Source organism: Pan paniscus, chromosome 9 (assembly GCF_029289425.2).
Source record: "Pan paniscus chromosome 9, NHGRI_mPanPan1-v2.0_pri, whole genome shotgun sequence".
Taxonomy (NCBI): Eukaryota; Metazoa; Chordata; class Mammalia; order Primates; family Hominidae; genus Pan; species Pan paniscus.
In genome coordinates, this window is record NC_073258.2 from 87,537,132 (window position 1) to 87,558,042 (window position 20,911).

Below are 20,911 nucleotides of genomic sequence, written 5' to 3' on the forward strand. Positions count from 1 at the left end.
ATACAAACAAATGGAGAAACGTTCCATCCTCATGGGTAGGAAGAATCAATATCGTGAAAATGGTCATACTGCCTAAAGTAATTCATGGATTCAATGCTATACCCATCAAACTACCATTGATATTCTCCCTAGAATTAGAAAAAATCTACTTTAAATTTCATATGGAACCAACAGAGAGCCTGTATAGTCAAGACAATCCTAAGCAAAAAGAACAAAGCTGGTGACATCACCCTACCTGACTTCAAACTATACTACAAGGCTACAGCAACCAAAACAGCATGGTACTGGTACCAAAAGAGACATTTGCTCAGCACTTTGAATCAGAAGCTCACATCATCTTCCCAGGACCTCTAAGAAAGAACTAGAGAAGACAGAGCTTAAATGATTTGCCCCAGTCACTTATTGCCTCAGCTAACAGACTGTGGAGCTGGCATTCAAACTCATGTCTGGCTGATTCCAAAGACTATTACAACACTGGAGACTGCAAAGTACTTTAAGACTGTATTTTCACCACTTATGTAGAAATTATAAACTCATTTCAGCCAGTTAAAACATCCACTCTTGAATTGATCTGATTTGGAGTTAACTTAAACCCAAAATACATAGGATGGATTTTGCCTTTGCTGTGAATCCAGAACCCCTGTTTGCTCCATCTGAGCAGACTGAGGACCTGTTTTCCTTTCTGTCTGGGCTCTCAATGGATCAAACAGACACCAACCCCTTCTCAAAGCAGGCATAACCTTCTCTGAGGGACCCAGGTCTCCAAATTCCCAGGGTGGTGCCTTATCTTCGACCTCAATTCCTTGTCTTCTCAGCTTTTTAGCAACAGGCACCAACTAGGTGCCTATGGATTTTTTTTCATAGTCTCTCAAAGCTAAGTCCTCAAACCTCAAATATTCACTTGATTTGCCAAACACTTCCCTGAGTTAAGTGTTGTGGAAATTAAACTTTTCAATATCTTCTCTATATCTCTCTAGCCTATAAACAGGTCCAGCCACTTCTCTGATACTGGTATTATTTTTCATATTGTATTGCATATTAAGAGCTTGGTACTCCCAGCTCCATACCACTTCCCACTTCCAATACATTAATGAGCTGCTTTTTAATAAAATGTACTAAATACTAAATCATGTCACATGTGGCCATGAGATGACTTTTAGGGTTTTTGGCCATAAGAATACACGCATTCTGGCAGAACCAAATCGTTTTTTAAAAAAATATCACGGAGTATGAAAAACCAAGAGCTATAGCCTTTGGCTTGAGGTCCTTTTGGAAATTTTTTTTTACTTTCAGAAATCAAAACAGGAATTTATAAACTATTCTTCCATCGGCACAAATCTTAGTGAGCTTCTAGCCACATCTGGACCCTACACATATTTTTTCAAGGCCACAATTTGAGAAGCTGTAGCCTCTGGATAATTGGAATTATGGAATTTTTGAGTTGGAGGTTACCCAAGAAATCATCTAGTACAGGATTCTGAAACTTCTGGTAAGTAAGGATTAACTATTCAATCATGAATGGCACTTTACATACATTAACTTATTTTGTCCTCCCCCAAGTCTCATAAAGTACATTCTAGTATTATTCCCATTTTATGGATGAAGAAATGGAGAAACAGAGAATTAAGTTACCTGTCCAAGACTCAACATCAGGTAGTAACACTCCACTTAACCACATCTTTATACTGCATCTTGATCAAGGTAGAAATACAGGCCTCAAGGTGGGATGACTTATCAAGATCACAGAGCTAATAAGAGTTCACCTCTGTCTGAGTCTGCACCTTGCTTTCAGAAAGCTATTGAGGAAGTACTTCATTACTACTTACCCCATACACATGGGGGTGTTGGTGGTGGTGTGAGGTAAGTAGCAGTGAAGCACCTCCTTCCTCTTCTCAACTTCCCATACTCAGAATCTCAGCACTCTGACCTTGAGGGTGCTATGGCTTAGGGGTTGGGGCTGGGGGACAGAGTGAAACCTAAGTCATGGCTCTTGCTCTCAAGGATTTTCTTGCATAACCACTTCTTAAAGTCACAAAATATTCTTGTAGTGATTTCAGAGCATACTTCTTTGAAAAGATTAAAAACCACCAATAACAATTAAAAAAACTCATAAACATCCTAATTGCATAGAACGCATGGATAAGCAGAAGGAAGTAAAACTTACAGTCTCACCACCAAAGCACAACCACTATTGACATTTTGGTATATGTTCTTGTCACTTTAAGACAGTACATATATTGTTAGTTGTGACTATAAACAAAAAGCAATGTTATATCCTGCTTTTCCAGTAAATATTGTCTGCATTATGACCCATTTTGGTAAATATCTTTTTAAAAGTTTGTGTAATACACCGTGATAAGGGATATGCCATAATTTACTTAACTATTCCTTTGTTAGGCATTTGTGCTATTTTCTAAATGTTTCATTATCATAAATAACTGTAAAGAGATTTTATGAATAAAACTTTTATAATATTTAGGTTTACTTCTCTTGGACATATTTTCAACATGAAAATACTGGAATTTCTCTTCACCTGAAACATCACTTTATTAGGAAATTCTCAGTGCTGATGTTAATTCTTAAACTGTTAACTGTCTATATGGAAATAAGCAAGTCATTGTGGGATTTTAAATTCTTCTTAAATGAACTATTTTTTTTCCAAATCATATCAATACTATAGTTCATTCTTTGGTAGAATGACAAATAGAATTACCCTGCCCACTAACAGTACAAGCACATCTGAAAGTCACACAGCATCAGAAAGTGGTTAAGAATAAGAATTCTACCTCTGTGATAGTCCTTTGAAAAACTCATAACTTCAGTCTAATAATGAGGAAAACATCATATAAACCTAGTTGGGGGACATTCTACAAGATACCTAGCCAGTGCCCTTCAGGACTCTCAAGGTCATGAAAAATAAAGAAAGATTGAGACACTGTCATAACCCAGAGGGGATGGGGAGACATGGCAGCCAAATGTAATATGGTACCTTGGATTGGATCCTAGAACAGAAAAGAGGCACCAATAGAAAAACTGGTGAAATCCAAAGAAAGTCTGGAGTTTAGTTCATAGTCATGTACCAATATTAATTTCTTAGTTTTGATAAATGTTAAATGATAAAACCATGGAAATGTTAACAATGTGGGAAAACTGGGTAAGGGGTATACATGAACTCTTGTACTACCTTTGCAACTTTTCTGTTCATCTAAAATACTCCAAAATAGTAGTTTTTTTTTGTTTTTTGTTTTTTTTTAAAGATGAAGAACAAGCGATCTGGAGCCAGTCTGATTTGGTTTTCAGTTCTGGGTCTGGCATTTATTACTGCTGAGTGGCCTTGGACAAATTATTTCCTTGAGCTTTAGTTCATCTAGTATATACATAAAAAATTACCTACTACAGGGGATTGTAGGTTTTGAAAATAATAATGCAGTTAAAGCACTGAGCATTATTCCTGGCACAAGGTAAGCACTCAACAAATGTAAGCCATATGTTTATTTTGTTTAGTTTGAAGGTTCTTCTTTCCAATTCTTAGTTTGCTCTAAGGTAACTAAGTCTCGTTTAAAAGTTAAACTCAATATAAAGAAGACAAACTGTTGCATGAATCTGGAAATGATAACTGATGTGGGCTTTGGGGTCATTGCTATTGTTTTCTATGTCGTTATTTTAGGTCATTTCCTAAAGGTAGGTGTACTGAGAAGATTCAAGATTTTGAAGAGACTCTACATTTTAGCACTGATTGCCCAAAATAATCAACTTACAAATGCCCATTGTAAGACATGGGAATTTTTTCATTTGAGCTGCTTAGAAAAACAATCTTGTAGAGAATTGAAAATGGTCTGTGCTTGGCCTCTACCCAAAGGCAAATTATTTTAGTATGAAAGTCTAAGGAAAATAATTTAACCACAAGCTATGTGAAGAGGAAAGGAAAAATAACCAAAGGATAAAGAAAAATATACTCTGGCTCTTTCATATATAAAATTTCTTTTTTGGGTGCTAAACTGCAGCACAGATGTGAAACCTGATCTACAAGTTAGGGTCTAAATGACAAAGGAAAAATAAATAATCCAAAAATCTAAAAAATATTCTGAGATGACATTAAACTGCAGTCAAAGACTATAAATGAGCATGGCCAGAAACCATTATTCAATATTGGATCTGGAGTCTAGGACCTGAGTTCAAATTCACTTACAAGATGTAGGATCATGGCTGGGCACAGTGGCTCATGCCGTCACTCTGGGAGGCCAAGTTGGGCAGATTGCCTGAGTCCAGGAGTTCCAGACCAGCCTGGGCAACATAGCAAAACCCCATCTGTACTAAAAATACAAAAAATTTGCTGGGCATGGTGGCACGCACCTATAACCCCAGCTACTTGGGAGGCTGAGGTGAGAGAATAACCTGAGCCTGGGAAGTGGAGGCTGCAGTGAGCTGAGATTGCGCCACTGCACCCCTGCCTGGGCGACAGAGCAAGGCTCTATCTCAAAAAAAAAAAAAAAAAAAAAAGTAGGATCATAGACTACCTAACATAAATCACCTAGCTTCAGTTTTCTTACTCCAAAAATTGTGGTAATATTCACATCAAAAATTCTTATAGAGCTAATACAAGGATTAAATGAGATAATGTCTGTGAAAAACGCCTTCCACAGAGGTCACATTTAGGAAGCAATGAAGAAATATTAGCTAAGTCTAAATCTAAACATACACAGCCTTGAGCTGGTCACAATTGTTTCTGATATAATTTGGATATTTGTCCCTGCCCAAATCTCATGTTGAACTGCAATCCTCAATGTTGAAGGTGGGGCCTGGTGCCAGGTGTTTAGCTTATGGGGGCAGATCCCTCATGGTTTGGTGCTGTCCTCATGATAGTAAATGAGTTTTCATGAGATCTGGTCTTTTTTTTTTTTTTTTGAGACGGAGTCTCACTCTGTCGCCCAGGCTGGAGTGCAATGGCGTGATCTCGGCTCACTGCAACCTCCACCTCCTGGGTTCAAGCGATTATCCTACCTCCCGAGTAGCTGGGATTACAGGCACATGCCACCACACCTAGCTAATTTTTGTATTTTTAGTAGAGGGGGGTTTCACCACTTTGGTCAGGCTCGTCTCAAACTCCTGACCTCGTGATCCACCCGCCTTGGCCTCCCGAAGTGCTGGGATTACAGGCATAAGCCACCGTGCCTGGCCAAGATCTGGTCATTTCTAAGTGTGTGGCACCTTCTTCCCCCCAACCCGCCATTGCTCTTGCTTATGCCATGTTATGTGTAAGCCCCCACTTTGCCTTCCACCATGAGTAAAAGCTCCCTGAGGCCTCCCCAGAAGCAGATGTCAGCACTATGCTTCCTGTACAGCTTACAGAACCATGAGCCAATTAAACCTCTTTTCTCATAAATTACCCAGTCTCAGGTATTTCTTTATAGCAGTGCAAGAACAGCCTAATAAAGTTTCTAAAGTTAAATATGCAATCTTGTTGGTGAAAAATACTATTAATGTGAGAAATTATAGAATACTGAAATCGTATAATAAAGTATTAAATTGAGGGTTAAAAATATGGTACTAATTAACTTCAGTTTTCTTCTGGCTGCCAAATTTGATCTTACTTGTTGATATGGTTTGGCTGTGTCCCCACCCAAATCTCATCTTGAATTGTAGCTCCCATAATTCCCACATGTTGTGGGAGGCACCTGGTGGGAGATAATTGAATCACAGGAGGGGTTTCCCCCATACTGTTCTCGTGGTGGTGAATAAGTCTCATGAGATGTGATGGTTTTATAAGGGGAAACCCCTTTTGCTTGGTTCTCATTCTTTCTTGTCCTCTGCCATGTAAGACGTGCTTCTACCTTCTGCCATGACTGTGAGACTTCCCCAGCCACGTGGAACTGTGAGTCCGTTAAGCCTCTTTTTCTTTATAAATTACCTCGTCTGGGGTATGTCTTTATCAGGTACATGAAAACAGACTAATACAGTTGTCAACATGATACCTTTTAGAAGTGGAAATAAGGAAGGGCTTGGATTAAATATTATACATTAATTAGGGCAGCAAATTCATCCCTTAAGTGTGAGCCTGATTAGCTGATTAATGTTCTTCCAACTATGGGATTCACAATAATTCACAGCCACAAACCATTTATCCAGGGAATAAGCTCTTCCATACAAGTAAATTTTCCAGTGTAGTTATCTTACCCTGTTAAGTACTAACATGTCAGTATTTTTTAGACAAAAATAAAAAATAAAAAGTCACATTATCTGTTTCATATTCTAGACTACAAACACAAATCCTATTTTCCCTTAAATCTCTACACTTAGCACAGTGCCTGGCACGTACTAGATGTTCAAAAAACGTTTTTTTAAACTGAAGTGTATGACATATATCCCTATTTTCTTAAACAGAGTTAATGAATATGATACAATCTTATCAATTACTATAATAATTATTCTTAACTCAATAACTATATATCATTTCGGGTGAGTGAAGTCCTTTGGGCAATTTGCCTTCATGAAATGGTCTCAGACATGTAATCTTTTAATTTTTCCAGCTTGCTTTTAAAGTTTTCTATTTCTTCTCTTATTGAAAAGACATCAGTGATCACTGCTAGCTGTTGTCACATTGCCTCCTTTTAGGGTCTACTCTTTTTTAATATGTTGTATACTGGGAACCCAGAGAATCAACTTGTTAGGATGACATCTAAAAATAAGAGTGATATGCAAGGGGCTTTGGAGTTAGTATGTGAAATCAGATCTTTGGATTAAAACTGCAGCACTATGCTATATGGTCACAGAGAAAATGTCAATCACATGTAAGGGAACAATCATTAAAGGGAGTTTATCTCACATTCATTTGCACATTTGTTCTGCAGCTTACAAAGGGGATACGTCTATGCCTTCAAGAAGATACAGGCACCTCTACCAGGTAGCCCACTTTGAGGAGTTAATTTCAGCTACTTGTGTGCCTTAATATCATACATCTTTTTTTGATCAAATATTTTAAAATTCAGACATTTTGCTAATTCAGCCAATCTCTCTGTCCTCTAGGGCCTCAGTCCAGTTTCCTGAGGTTTTTAAAAAATGGGATCCATCTGACCTAGGCCCACTTGTCTTGGTGCATTTTCCCAGCAGAGCATGAGGTTTCTCATGCTTGTGATTGGTTAAGTAATACAATACAGCCCAGGTTCCTGACCGGGCCTCCACCAAAGTAAGGTCTGGGTTGGGATCCAAGGGACAAATGATGTCGAGGGAACTCTTCCAGGCCTCACAATAAAGTGTCCAGACCAAAATGTTTCAGTTTTGAGTCCAGATCAGAAAATTAAAACCCACCTATTCCTGCCATCTCCAAATTTTGCTAGAATTGCTTTGGGAAAACTGTTTGCCAACTTGAAATATTTATTTCCTATCCTGACACAATGTTCTTTGAGGTAATAAGAGGAGAAAAGTCACTACTTTCAACAATTTCAATCCAGGCCTAAGGCCAGTAAGAAAACATTGTTTTTATTGGCATAGAATTCATGGGATTTAAGAATAATTAAGGTCAGCTACATCATACTTTTTAAACTTTTTTCCTCCTCAGTCTTGGCTAATTTGTTAGCATGATTCTCAGAATTCTTAAACAAAAATGCAGAACTTTGAATTATTTACAATTGGCCTGAGAATGTCTCTTGAGTAATCATCAGGCCAGGACTGGTTCCATCACTTCAGAAAGTTTTTTTTCTAAAGTTAAATCAGGAGTCTTTCTTTTATTTCTCTCCTTCCATTATTTTTCTTTCCTTCCTTTCTCTTTCTTTCCTACAAATTCTTCAACTTTGAACTTGTTTTTGTGAATAGGGTTGTATTCAAATTCAAGCTGACTTAAAATATAAGTTTAAGGCAAAGTTAGTCTAACTTCAGCATAATTTGATAATAAAGATCTAGTGGGCTTTCAGGAGAAATAACATTCAAATCATAATTACAATCGAGGTTGGAATAATGGGGAGAGGGAAGGTCTGAGTGAGATTTGAAATAAATCAGAATATAAAACTATGTGTTAAATGCACTTTTATATAAATGAAAATGAACCCTGTAAAGCAGAATGTGAAATTACTTTTTCCCTTAAGAGAGTTATTTTTAGAGCTTACAGGAGCTTTATGGATTATCTCTAGTCCAGAGATAATAGGAAAGTTTCAACTTCCAGCATTGTTAGTGGGTGCCTAGGGCTCTATGTTAAATATTGTATTGGGTAGCCTCATCAGGCCTCAGCGAGGAGTGTCATGATTGATTAATGATGTTTGCCATGGCCAAGTGAGAATGTAGGTGGTGCAGGACTTGTGGAAGAATATGTGTGGAAGGATGAGTTCCAGATACCTTTCATGGATCCAGTCTAACCTACAACCTTGACAGCGTAAAATCTTAGACTGCAGAGAAATTGTCTGCCAATAGTCACATGGATAGGTTGTGCCAGAGCTAAAACAAAAGCTCTGCATGTGGGTTCTCATTTTACGCCTCCCTATCAATGGGAGTCATTTAAAAATGCATTACATACTACAGACACTGCCATATCCAGTGATATATCTACAGGGATTGTGGGAGGGCATTAAAAAAAAAAAAGTTGTTTGCTGCTCACTCAGTGCTCTCTTGAGATGAGAATACCTAATAGTGTCTGTTAGAACAGGTGGCTTTCTGGTAGATCTGATAGATTACTGATTCAGTCAAAGGTGAGGCCTCAGCAACTATATTTTTATCAAGAGCTCAGAAGGTCTGTGGACCACAACTGAAAAACACTGAGACAATATCTCGTTTCTTCCTGAAAGTTGTGTTCCCTGGTTTTCCCACTTCACACTGTTCTTTGTACCACCTCTTCTGTCTATGGGTCTCTTTCTCCTGTGTATATTTTTTGATGTTTTCTTGTTTCTTCTCCCACTTTTTGGTGCAGCTTCTCTTATTCCTGACTCTGGCTGCCATCATTGGCTGATGAAAGAGTTCCTTTTATTTGGCGAGTTCATCCATCAAGATTGTCTTCGAAGCTTTGTCTTTGAAGTTTTCACCTATTCCCAACCACTCCCCCGGAAGCTTGTTTCCTGCACTGTTAAGAGCATGGACCCTGAAGGCGGACTACCTGGATTCAAACCCTACCTCCACCTCTTATTGGGAGAGTGACCTTGTGTAAATGACATCACTTCTGTGTCTCAGTTAACACGCCTGTAAAATGGAAATAATATCTATTTGTGATGGTTAGTTTTATGTGCCAACTTGACTGAGTCAGAGAATACCGAGACAGCAGGTAAAACATTATTTCTGAGTGTCTATGAGGGTGTATCTGGAAGAGATTAGCATTTGAATCAGTAGAATGAGTCAAGAAGATCTGCATAGTCTCATCTGGTATCATCCAATCCACTGAGGGCTCACCCAAATAGAACAAAAAGGCAGAGGAAGGGTGCATTGTCACTCTCCTCTTGAGCCAGGACATCCATCTTCTCCTGCCCTTGGATATCAGAGCTCCTGGTTCTTGGGTCTTCAGACTCTGGGACTTATACCCTGGCTCTCCTCATTCTCAGGCCTTTGAACTCAGACTGAATCACACCACTGGCTTACCTGGTGCTCCAACTTGCAGATGGTATATTTTGCATTCTTTCTGGCTTCTGTAATTGCCTGAGCAAATTCCTATAATAAATCTCCTCTTACATATCTGTATGTGTCCTGTTGGTTTTGTTTCTCTGGAGAACCCTGACTAACATGATTGTTATGAAGATTAATTTAAATGAGTTAACGAAAGTTAAAGTGCTTAGAACAGGGTGTAGTATATTAAGGTGTTATGTAAGTTGTTGCTATTATTTTTGGCTTCATACTGTTTAAGGCTGCCAGACAGTCGAGAGTCAAGTAACCAAGGCATTGTTATAGAAATAGTAATGTTATAGAAATAACAACTTAATCCATGGCTCAGTCAACCAGTATTTCACAGTTACCTCTGAGGGTCTTTCCAGTTCGGTAGCAAGCAATAATGAAATGTTCTCTGTGTGCCCAGGTGTGTTGTGGAACATACTTTTCCCCTCTGGAGATTATGAATGCCTTTTCTTAATAGAGTAGATGTCTTCTGAAATGTCTGCCCAGATCAAAATCACACCTCCCTGCCTGCCCACACACATATGCCCCCTCCCTCTCCAGCAGGCTTGATGTACAACGTGACCCCTTCCCTCTAGCTGCTGACTAAACCAGGAGTATCCACCTAACTCAAGCTGGACCAATCCATTCTTTCTCTTATAGTTTATTTTTGAGACCAGGAGTTTATACCTCTTTGAGGTCGGAAGTTTAATATAAACTTTGGGAGCTGTGGGGCAGCCATGTTCCCCACAATGTTGGGAAGTTGAAGCTGGCTTATTGGCCATAAGAAAGAAGCTGGACGATTCGGAGGGCTTCTCAGCCCCTAGTTCAGTATTCCCCTGAGCCTGCCTGAATTCCACTAACTGGCTCTTGTCAGACACCCCTATAACCTCCTATTCCCTATTTCTCTTAATCTAGATACATTTGTTTTTGTTTAAACCAGCAGAGATTTAGCATTTAGTTTCATTAGCAGTTGCTGTGAAATTTGTGGATTCTCTGACAAATCCCCTCCAAGCCAATAAACAGAATCAAATAAAAACAATATGTTTACCATATAAATATAGGTTTGAGAACACTCCTCTATTCTCCTTATTCCCAATGCCCCACTCAACCAGATTACTGCCCAAGGCCACACCTCATGCAGAGTTTCTGGAGTGGCTGCTAATTATAGGAACATCTGAGATAACTGGTCACAGAAAATTGCCTAAGATTGATTTTGTTGCTTTAAAAATAGCCTATGTGGAAAACTTAGCTGATTACATTGAGTGATTTGATTTTATTAGCTGGTTAATAGGTAAACTGAATGAATAAATGTTTGTGAAACATACCATTCTTTGGCTTTTCTCGGTTATTTCCATCTGATTCCTCCAAACTTCTCCTCTGGCATCAGATAGCGGGAGAGAAAGGGCAAGTGGACTGCTCTAAGGACCAGATCACAGAGGGTCTCATGTACCATTGTCAGGACATTGACTTTACTTGGAGAAGAACAGTATTGCAAAAGCCACAGAGAAAAGAGAAAATGTAGCATGTGGAGCCCTGCAAGTATTTGGACTATGTGTAGAGAGATGAGACCAGAGAGGTAGAGAGGAGTTGGCAAATGACATGCTTAGGAGAAAGGACATTGTCCTGAAGTAACAGAATACCATTTAGTCATGTTCAAATTTGCTAGAAGAAACACTTCTGTTTTCAATACTTTTAATTAAATATTTTTCTTTAGTATTCTCATTATAAGATAACCAATTACTTAAACAGTATATAGAATACAAAATAGAAGTGTTCTTACCCCCATTGCCAAACTCCTCACCAGACAGTAACTATCGTTAACAAAGTATGTCCGAGAAAGCTTGGGTAGAAGATCCAGCACCCTGAGTTTGGTGACCATAGTTACAGAGTACAGGGATTGTTTCCATGCAGCAAGATCTAAGAATGAAGAAGCGTAGCTGATCATACATCCTAGATAACTCAAAGACCCCAAGGAACATCAACATTTGTTCAAAATACAGGAACAATGATGAATTTGCCGTGCCTCAATTACATAATCAGGAACCTCCCATATCACCAGCTGGAAAGCACTCGCCTGCCAGCTCATGACTGGGGAGAATATGGGCTCTGGAGTCAAAGAGACCTGGGTTTGAATCCCAGCTCTTACAGGTAACTGTTGGCTAAACCTTTCTGTGACTCAGATTCCTTCTCCATGTATTCAACCATGCAATAAATATTTATCCAGAGCCTTCTAAGTGCCAGACCTTGTGCCAGGCACAGGGGATCAGCAGAAAGAAACCCCGTCACTGCCGTCATGAAGCCAGCCTGATGAGACACACAGACATTGAGTCAGAATTCACAAATTAATGTAAAACTGAAATTAAGAGGCTCTGTAGTATAGTATTAATAGTACAGACCCTGAAACAAGATTGTCTGAGTTCAAGGTCTGGTTCTTCTGCTTTCTAGCTGAGTGTAACTTTGAGTAAGTAGGTATTTCCCTCTCTGTGTCTCTGTATCGTTACCTGTAAAATGGGGATAATATGAGTATATACCTCCACAGGGTTTTTGTGGGATTAAATCTTGAAAACTGCTTAGAGTTGTGCTGGTACATAGTGCTATATAAGTATTCATCCTTATTTTCACTAATTATAGTAAATGATATGGAGAAAAGATACACAGTGCAATATAGATATGACAGAGGGGACTGACTACATCACGAACTTCAGAGAAGGCTTCCTGTGCCAGTTATTAAATTATTGTCTCATTTCTCCAAACCTACTCCTCTATTGTCTGTGTTGCAATGTTGGGGCTGGAACCCTGTAAACCACATTGCAAACTGCCTTTATGCTTGGCTCTGCCAAGAGAGTACAATAGCGAGAGAACAAAAGCCTGGAAGAGAAAGAAGAAACTGGCTCCTTTCTGTCTACTTCCTGAGCGATTTCTGTGGCATCCTCTACCTGTGAGTGGCACCCAGGGAATGCTTCTTCACCTGGGCAGCAGCAGTTCCCTCCTGTGGCAACAGCTCAGTGTAGTGAACAGTTTTTCTGCTATTTGTAAAACCAGCCTCATTGCACCCCATCTCATAGACACCTGCACCAGCCAGTTGGCACCCTCTCCTCAGAAGTCTGGGTCTCAGACCTCTTGGCCTCGTCTCTAATTTTCTGCCTTTTAATAATTCCAACTTTTGTTCCTGTAGACCTAAAGGTGGTAGGTACTTCCTAGAGTTGCTACCCCTGTGATACCTTAGAGCAGAGACTGTCAAACATTTTCTGTAAAGGGCCAGATAGTAAATATTTCAAACTTGGTGGGCCACATAAAAACTTTGTTGCATTTTCTTTCTAACAAGCTTTATAAAGGTAAAAGCTATTCTTAGCTCACCAGTCATACAAATAGGCCATGAACTGAATTTGGCACATGGGCCACAGTTTGCCAATCCCAGCTTAGAGTTTTCTTTTTCCTTCTGTCACCTAGCCAACAACTTTGCACTTATTTAATCATTCATTATATTATATCCCCTCTGTTTCAAATAAATGGTGTGGTTTTTGTCTCCTGCCTAGACCCTAACTGGTATATTTTCCTTGGGATCCGAAGGAAGAGTTGGAACTAAGTAGGTAAAGGATGACAGGAGAATTTAGAGGTGGAGAGAGGGAGAAGGGTTTTCCAAAAGAGGAAAGTAGGTGTATAAATGCCCTGCAGTAGAAGGAAACAAGGCTCACTTAAGAACTGCTGTGGTCAGAGCAGACAGAACACAGGCAGTATGGGGCCAGCCCATGCAAGACGTTGGAGACAATGTTAGAGATTTGGTTTTCTATTCTGAAAGCTCTGGAAAGTTGGGTTATAGGCCCCTATCTGTATTTTGAAAATACCTTCATGGGTAAAATAGAGTGTGGCAAGGATTAAATGATCCAACATTTAGAAAACAACTTGTATAAATCTAATAGATGCTTAACAAAATTTTTCATTTTTATCTCCTTTCTGTACCATGGCTATAAGGACTGTTGCTGGATTTCTGACAAAATTGCAACCAAATTTGCTTGCCCTTTATGGTTTTCAACTTTGGCTTTTCAAAGTTGGCTTTTTCAAATAGTGAAAGTCTTTCTACCCGTATGCATACAAATATTAAGTGTATTATTTCTTTATTCTTGTTTTGCCCAAGACTGTGAATATAATTTTTCAATCAGACACACAATAAAATTACCAAGATTCTGAGAATCATGTACAAACCAATTGGCAAGCACAGTCTTGGCAGCTTTTCTGCTGATTTGTGAAGTCTGCCCACTTTCCTTACTCTGAAGGATTCAGTATCAACCTCAAAATCATAACCCTCAGGACCCAGTGAATATCCTTAAGGCTCCTCTGCCAAGGCCATCTCACTAGCAGATTTAATGTGCAGCAGAAGCCTTCATACTTGTACCAAAGAAAAAGCACAGGAAGCTGAATGTGGGGCAAGAGGCCTATGGGCTTGCAAGGAAAGGGTGGCTTCAGTTAACACCACGCATAAGCAATTCCCAGTTTCAGATGAGAAAGCAGAATGGCTTCTGGAATCAATTAAGATGAAAATATCACCCTTTCCAGGATGTCTATGCTTCCAGCTAAAGTCCCCCCACCCTCCATGTCCAGTCACCATGTGTGCGGTCCTGTGCTACGCAGCCTGAGAGACAGCAAAGAACAGCAACAGGTCCTGCCCTCTGGTGCAGATGATTCAATGGGGAAGATGGTAGACATCTTTTGGGTGCTGGCATCTCAAACTCAGAGAACTTATAATCTATCTGGAGAGTTAAGATTTAAGTTCATAAAATAATTACATGCCAGTATGTAGGAGTCAATCCTTTGGCTCGCTCTGTGAGTAACAGTCAGTGTGGTGTGTGGCTGCCAGCCTTGGCTGAGCTCCCTTGCCTGCCGCCATCTCCAGCCTCCTCCCAATACTTCGGGAGCCACTGGAGCCTGTTCTGGGCCCTGGTCCTGGGGCAGCAGATATTTAAACAGCTCCAGCTTCCCCTTCTAAGATGCTCTTTCTGTCTTTCCTAAGCAGTTGTTCTTAGTTTTCGCTGCATATTCGTGTTACTTGGGGAGCTTTTAAAAATTCTGACGCCTAGGCCATAATCTAGACCGATTTGTTCAGAATCTCTGGAGGTGAGACGGACATTAGTATTTTTTAAAATTTCTCAAATGACTGTAAAGTGCAGTCAAAGCTGAGAATCAGTGTCCTACAGTGGCTCTGTCCTCATAGACTATTTGATACTAAGGTCTATTTTCTGATCTAGACATCAGTCTTACCTGGAAGCCCTTAATGTTTCTGTTCACCTGCCTAGGAACTAAGCTCCTTTCTAGGTAATGGGTTAGGTAACCACGTCAGAAAATGGAAATACAGACTTTAGATTCATGCAGACCGCAGTTGCAACTCCTGCACTGGGTAGGCCTTGACTCAATTATGGGGCCTGTGAGCCTCAGTTTCATAGTCTTCATTACAGAAAAGTCTATGAGGAAGGAGAAACGTTACCTGGAGAGAAACGTCTAAATCTAGTATTGACAAGCAAGGGATGGAAAAATCAAAGATAAAGAAAGTGTTGTGCTTGTCATCTGATTCTCCCAAAGCATAGAACCAGTCTGCTCTTCTTCCTCACAGTCTTGCATTAACAATTCCAATTAAACAGGGTCTGCAAAGAGAGGCCTGGGAGCTACATGCATGCCCCTTGTTCCTGCAAAACCTAACTGGTGATACAGAGAATTCAATGGGTCTGACTGATGGTTTGTCTTTTGGGGAAAGAAAACCCAGGCCTGGAAACTGGAGCCCTGCTATCTTTCTCACCAGGTCATGAGAATGTCTAGCATCTCGAGTTCATGTCCCTGAACTTGTATTCCTTTGTCATAACATTCAGAGCAGCTGGACTATTCCCAGAGGCATGGCTTTGTCTGTGAGGTTTCAAAACACATTTCGAGAGAAAGATGCAGGGCTCGTACTCATTTATTTGTTTTCTTAAAGAAGCCCTTAACTTAAAAAAACCCGTTCTTAAAAACAGAGAAACAATCTCTTTTGCTGAAGAAAGGAGGTTAACTAAATGTGTTTTGGTTTAGACCCTCCCCCTCCCCCGTGGGTAAAGGACACATTTCCTCCCACCAGGAACTAGTATACTTATACTGGTTACAACTCCCTTCATCACTTGGAGCCTGAGGCACTGTATGAAGATAAAACTACTTGAAGTTTTACTCTCAGAGAAAACATATCAGCCAGTCTACACTGTCCTCCAATATTAAAGTCAGCTCTTACTGTCTTGGGTATCTTCTGTGTCTTGGTGTCCCATTGTTTGTTTCCAGAGTTCAAGAGTAGTCCTGAGGACACAAACCAGGAGTATTTGAGGCTTTGAGCAAAGCAGCCATTCTTATCTAATGAGGCAGCTTACAGAACTTACCCTGCTAGCTGGGCTTACTACTACCCACCCGCTGCTGCCAGGCGCCTCACTAGCAGCTTAGATGGCTGAGAACTTGTGATTGAAATTGGATGTAAATAACAGTCTAAATGTGCACTGTTGAGGTTTAATTCTGCTATACCTGCACCATGACAATGAGGTGGTATGAAGCATGCAGAAGAGGAAACTGAGTCTGAATAATGCCTACACAAGCACTTGTTTCAGAACTCTAGACCTGGAGGAACTTCAGAGGTTCTGCAATGATTTACTTGCCACCAATAATAGAGATCTACATCCCCTATTGAATAGAGATCATCATCCCTTGATGAACCTTTTGTTGTTTTGATCTATTTTACATACAGTATATCCCCCCAAAAATGTTCTTTTGAAGAAGAGAGTTCAAGATCATGCTAATAACATATGAGCTAAAGGTTTGAGTTACCTCTGTTATCAATAAAGGGAAAAAGCAAGCAGCAGAAGCATGGATTTCTGGTCATGAGGCCCTGACTGACAGCGCTTGGTTGAAGTATTTTCCAAATGCAGCTGGACTTGGCAGGCTCCAACTCCAGTGACATATCTGGGGGCCTGAGCTGGACACCTGAGTGGGTTTGGTCTCCAGAGCCTCTCCTGTATCCTTCATGATGTTATGGATTGTGCTGTCTCTGGGTTTCCATGAAACAGAGCACCGGGAATGTGTTCCTGGCCTTTTCTTTGCTGCAGAGTTTAAACAGCCACAAGTGCTTTACACGCAAGCTTCCAAGCCCAAAAGCAACATTATAATTTTAGGTAAAAACCAAACCTCCTGCAGTGTTTGCCTCAAGCAAGTCCAAATGCCAAGAGAAATCAAAAGGATGAAGCAGATTTGATCAAATCAGGCCTGTGGCCTGGAGACAACACACTCTTTGGCATCTTCTCGGAATACCAACACCCAGCGTCTCCTCAGAAGCTGTTGTTATTATTGAATGACCATGTTACTAAGTGTGAGTAGAACATTAGAAACCCGAGTCAGGACTTTCAAGGGCTGAGGCCAGTGCCTGTGCAGTGCCACACGGAGTATGCAGGCAGTGGGGAGGCAGTGAAAGTTTGAAAGGGAGCCACAGCTAATCAGGAGCCCCTGAGGAAACCTGGAAAGGAGCAGGGTGAGGGAGGGCAGGTGGTTAGATGGTGTTTGTGGAAGTCTCATTTCCGATGGAGGCGGCAGGGATGGCGGGAAGGACATAAATGGGGGAGGACTAGGATGGGAGGACCAACCGAGTCACAGATGAGCCCAGGTCTGGGGCCTGAGGCCCTGGGAAACAGGAGGTTGGATTAGGGGAACTGCTGGATTAGGGGAAGGATGCTATGTACCGAATTGCAGATGTTAGGTTGAACAAAATCCCTCTTAACAAGCAGTTACAAAATAGTGGTCATGGAGCTTGGCCTGAAGAGCTACAGCCAGTAAGTTCCAAAACTTGGATTGAACACAGGGATTTCCAGTTCTGAAGCCCAGTGGTCACAGTCCCTGTGCTCTCCTGCCTCCCCCTTCTCTGCACATTAATGTCTTGGTGAGATGTAGCTCATTAGGAGGGATAGATAAGTTACAGATCTAAGTTGGGATCTTCCAAATCTAAGGTCAGTCCACCTACAAAACTGCCTGTAACTTGTACGCAGTGACAAGAATGTGAGAGAACTAGTGCCAAACTCATAAGAAAACTGTGGGCAATGAAGGGGTTTAGTGGTTCCCAAATCCAAACGCATAACAGAATCTCCTTGGTGAACTTAAAAAAAAAATTCCTTAGCTCCTTCTCAGACCTAATAGATCAGACTGTCTTGTTTATAAAAATCCTCAGGTAATTCTGATGCATCTGGAACCATGGGCATAATAAAGACAATTTGAGTGAAGCTTTAAAAATAACAGGCAATAGTAACAACAGGCATGGCACATTGGAAGCCTATGGGCTGCCAAGCACTGTTCTGATAGTTATAAATTATTTTGAGATAGAGTTTTATTCTTGTCATCCAGCCTGGAGTGTAGTGGCACAATTTCAACTCACTGCAACCTCCACCTCTCGGGTTCAAGCAATTCTCCTGCCTCAGCCTCCTGAATAGCAGGGATTACAGGCACCCACCATCATGACTGGCTAATTTTTGTATTTTTAGTAGAGAGAGGGTTTCATCATGTTGGCCAGGCTGGTCTCGAACTCCTGACCTCAGGTGATCCTCCTGCCTCAGCCTCCCAAAGGGCTGGGATTACAGGTGTGAGCCACCATGCCCAGCCAAATTATTTTATTTCACCTATATGAAGAAGACCACAGATGAAGAAACTGAGGCTTAAAGAGGCTAAGTACCTTGTCCATGGCCACATAGTTTCTGTGATTCCAGCTCAGACCTGCCTGACTCCAACAGCATAGTGGTGTGGACTGGATACCTCCAAAAGTGATGTGTTCAAGGGCTGCTGGGTGCAAGAGAGTGCAGCCTGAGCAGAGGGCCTCTGGGAGAGCAGCTTCACAGGGGCCTCACAGTTTGTGGGGAAGTAGTGGGGAACTGCCTGATCCGATAGCCTAAATAGGGGAGTGAAGAAGGGAGACAAAATGGCCAAGGGGGGCGGGGTAGAGCAGGCTCTGTAACCCAGGTATCTTGGACTCGCTTCCCTGTGCCTGCTTCTGCCTGTTCCTCACACTACAGCCAAGAAGTTGTATTCTTTTACTTTAGCAGGGTTTCCTGAAAAGAACATGGACTTAGGAATGAGTCCTCAGGATTCTAGACCTGACTGTATTGCTGAAGACCCTGCCTCCCTCAGACATTAGTCTCTATGTCTGCAAAATGAGGAATGGCCCTGGACATCATCCTCAGGCCCCTCCAGCACTGCATACACTGATTCTCTGGCCATGTGTTGGAGAACCTGCCACATGTGTGACAGCCTGCGCTGTGAAGGAGGGGACAGAGGAGGCCACAGGGGCAGAACTGCACTCGAGACCTTGGGTGGGCCCAGGTGCAGTGAGTGATACTGAAGGCCAGTGGTTTCCTTCAGAGCAACCCAGGTGCTCTGCAGTCACACGAATCTCTCCTGGGCACTGGTCCTCCATGGGAGCCCCAGGCCCTGGGGCAGAGCTATATGGACAGGAAACACAACGGTGAGGAAGGGCTTTCAGAATCCACATCCTTCAGTCCTCATGCATGAGTCAGCCACCACAGCTGGATGGCAGCACTTAGTCACTCTCCTCCTGAGCACTGCACGGCCCCTGTGCCCAGGGACACAGAGTCAGGATGTTGAGGGTTCCCACAGAAAACTGCTGTGAGTCCGATATGCATGTCAGTAATGACCACTGAGTCACCATCCAGCATTGTGTGGCCAGGCTGAGGATTTGGTTGCTTATTCTCTGGTCACAGAAACTCATCTCTGTAAAGTCCAAGGCCACATTACAGTCTCCAAGCAGCTCATTGACCCACAAGAGAGATGTGACCAAGGACATAAGCACAGTGACAGACTGACATTTAGTCACTTACTATTTGCTAGGTACTTTCCTGGGCTTTGTGTGTTTTGATTTATTAACTCTCATACAGCCACACGAGGGGTGCTATTATTAACCCTATTTTGTAGATCAGGAAACTGAGCACAACATGCTTACATAATTGATCCAAGGTGCCACAGTCTGGGGAGGCAAAGTCAGAATCTGAACCCAGGTAATGCTGGTTCTAGAGCCCGTGCTGTTAAATGCCACATTCCACTGAGCACATTAAAATAGCTGGAAAGTAAGGGCATGGAGGAGAAATGTAATAAGAGAAATGAAAAGGTGCTAGACAGGACGCTTAGGGACATTGAGACTTGATTGGTATGAGAAGGGTGGTTGTGAGGGAGCGGAAGGTACTCTCATGGGTGTCTTGGCTGCAAATCCAGGTTGCTCTCAAACCCAAATGCATGCTGTTCTATAGGCCAGAGGGCAACAGAGGACCGTGCTAGAGGGGCCCAGAAGAGGAGAGGAGTCTGTCCATCAGATGCAATCATGAAGGACTTCACAGACAGAAGCATCTACCATGGGCCTCATGGGGTCATTTGGGGAGGTTACATGTCCACCATCTAGAGGGAAAACCTGGGCTCAAAGCAGTTAAATGACAGGCCCACCATCAGTGGCAGAGCTGAGATGAGAGTAGGGCCACTGGCTCACAGCCCCATGCTGATTCTGCCATGACGGTGCCTTTGGAGTCCAGATAGGAGGAAAGAAAAGGAACCAGAATTTCCTTCCTGCACTTATTCTCCCTTAACCTTGATATGTTCCATTAATTCAGTCCCCAAATCCCTCCCAAAATACACCCCTCTCCTTCCATTCCTACAAACAGCCATTTTGGGCATGAGGAAGGGAAGGAGGAAGAAAAAAAGGAGAAGGAAGAGTAGAGGGAGGAGAGATTGGGAAACCTGAGAGGGGTGTTCAGGGAGGCCTCCATCTGGTCAGTCAGAAGTGGGGGCCCTGATTTAAATCCTCCTCCCAAATGAACTGGGTTTATGGAGCCAGAGCCTGGGTTCATGTCTCTACATGGGCACCACAGTCATCCCCACCAGGGCTGTCTTCTCCTTAGACTGCTATGATGTTCCCAACCTCCCTCCTGACATCCTGATTGTGAGTAGCATGTCAGCTAATGGTCAGCATGCCCGTGGGACAGCTTTTTAAACTCTAGACTTCCCAGTTTTCTTAGCTCATAATCAGATCATGAGATTGTCTTTCTTACTGTTGCTCAGCTTACCTGTGTCTCAGCAAAGTCGTGGACTTTGGTTTGAAATAAATTATCATGCTGCCAAAAGAAAATTATCCAAAAAACAAAGAATGACTGGTAGCATTTTAGTCCCATACCTGGGGTATTGTCTACTATGCATGAAGGCTCAAGTTAGAGACAGGATTACATTCACATGCTAGTAAATGGTTCTGGGTCTTTTGTGTTTTTTTGTTTGTTTTGTGTTTCATTCTGAAAATAAAACATCATAGATAGCA

General features: G+C 41.6%; 1 protein-coding gene and 1 long non-coding RNA gene across 4 annotated transcripts in view; one reads left to right on the forward strand and one right to left on the reverse strand.

The window, feature by feature from the left end:
- LOC117974988 (uncharacterized) overlaps positions 1 to 9,591 on the forward strand; it is a 55,713-nt gene extending 46,122 nt beyond the window's left edge. The window contains exon 3 of the long non-coding RNA XR_010113479.1: positions 8,894 to 9,591. This is a non-coding gene — a long non-coding RNA (uncharacterized LOC117974988). The remainder of the gene's footprint in view (positions 1 to 8,893) is intronic.
- The window catches only part of ME3 (malic enzyme 3), a 246,150-nt gene that overhangs the window by 188,083 nt on the left and 37,156 nt on the right, over positions 1 to 20,911 (reverse strand). The window lies entirely within an intron of this gene.